The sequence below is a fragment of the Cyprinodon variegatus genome, unplaced genomic scaffold (genome assembly GCF_000732505.1).
Source record: "Cyprinodon variegatus isolate N-32 unplaced genomic scaffold, C_variegatus-1.0 Scaffold51, whole genome shotgun sequence".
In the NCBI taxonomy this organism is placed as follows: Eukaryota; Metazoa; Chordata; class Actinopteri; order Cyprinodontiformes; family Cyprinodontidae; genus Cyprinodon; species Cyprinodon variegatus.
The window spans coordinates 1,318,487-1,320,528 of NW_015150504.1; positions in this window are offsets into that span (position 1 = coordinate 1,318,487).

Consider the following 2,042-nt stretch of genomic DNA (forward strand, 5'->3'; position numbering starts at 1 on the left):
GTCATAGTTTTACACCTCGAATATTTGCCCTCCATCAGTTAGTTATTGAAGGTTTTTATTATTCATCTAAAATATTGACAAAGCATCTGTGTGAAATATTTTGCAAAATTTGACTAAAACTAAGGCGCTGGATAAATCTTGCCTTTGATGCTGCATTTTAGGTTAAGGCTACCAAAGAACGTTTGTGAAGCAATGATGTATTACCTTTCTTACTAAACAGGTAACAAGAGGGTAAAGGTTGCTTTTTTAAATGTTTTTCATGATTCTGCTATTAGAAATATCAGCTAATAAAAAATCTTTTCATAATTCTGCTATTAGAAATATCAGCTAATAAAAAATCTATTTCCATGAAGCTTAAACCGACAAATGAGTTAATAATCAGCTTCATGGTAAATATATAATCTGTAGCGCTTGGTCTGCATTAGCTTTATGGCTGATTATGTGGTGGGAGCTGGTCTCTAGTTTACTGACTTAAAGCTTTGGGGCGAATGCTAGTTTACATGTATAAACTGATTATTTGGTGTGAAGTCATAAGTGATATCACCATTATTATGACGCAGTTTACCAGATTAACCTGTTCTATTGTATTTAATCTGTTCTAATTAATTTGGTGAACTCTTGATGAGTTTTTTCTACTTAAAAAAAAAAAAAAACTAAGCTTATATTAACCCTATTGAACAGGTTCTCAATTTCTGATTAAAACTTCCAACTTCTGTCCCAGAAGCTTAGATCCAGCATTTGATTTAAAGAAATAAGCTGAATATCCTGTTACATCCTAAAGGGGAAACATAGATAAATCTTTTTGAATTATATGAAGGTTTACCACATAAAAATAGGATCAATGTTACCTCTTATTATTTCTAGTCAGTAGCTTTATTACATAAAACAATCTATATATTTTTGGTATTGATCAGGATATTTTTGTGTTCTCAATTTGTATGTACTATTGAAGTACTTAATATTAATATTTTTTTTTTTTAAATCAAAGAACAAATACATTTTTAAAAGTATACTTACTTACTAAGGTATTAAAACTATCTGAACTAAGGATTACCTTTACCTTTTCACTCATAATCTTAAACAGGATGCTTTATTCCAGTAAGTATTTGTTGCCCAACCTTGGTCCCTTTACCCTTAAAATCAAATGAATTTAAACATTTAAACATGTCATGGGTTGTGTTTACCTGCAGCAAAGCCTGATTAAGGAAGCCTGTGACTTTACACTGATGCTCCTATAATCTGGATGAGTGACATGCTAATTTCCCCGATGCTGCCGTTCAAAACACAAACATGAAATGTTGGTTTTAGAACCAGAAGACCTGCCAGAGTGAATTTCAAGAGCTTATTCAAATATTTCATTAAAATGTAAATTTTTACTAGCTCGTACATCGAGCTGTGCACAAGGCATTACTTAAGAAGTTATGAAGTTATTGAGAAATTTCTCCCTCTGATGCCATTTAACTGGCAGGTGTGTGTGTGTGTGTGTGTGTGGGGGGTGGGGGTGGGGTGTTCATGTCCTCACTTTGTTTCACTGTGATACAACAAACTAAAGCAACTGCAATGAATGCAACAGGCTGTCATGTATTGACAGCTGAGATTGGTGGAGGCAGCAGCGGCTGATCAATTCTCTTATCTCTTAAAGTGCAAATGAAGTGATTGAAATTAAGGCAGCAGAAAAAAAGAAGCAGAAGGTGGATCAGGTTGCTGCACAGCTCCCTGCTGCTGGCTTATCTCTGACATTTGTCAGGCCTAGAAAAAGAATAACACGTTAAAGGGTTCACTGCACTCAGACTCATACAGAAGCAACAAAAGACGGCAACAATCTGAGTGTTTATACGCGACTGTCGGGGTGAAGCTATGTAATTGCTTCATGCTGATTTGATATTATTCTGTGTTTTACTGTGACAGCCCAACGGTAGAGTGGTAACTCTGTGGGAGGGGTCACTTCAGTTTTTAGGTAAGTTTGTTTTTACATTTTCCTTCAGCGAAACTATAGTGGGATGAGATTTAAATAGAGAATAAAGAAAAATGTCATGTCCAGT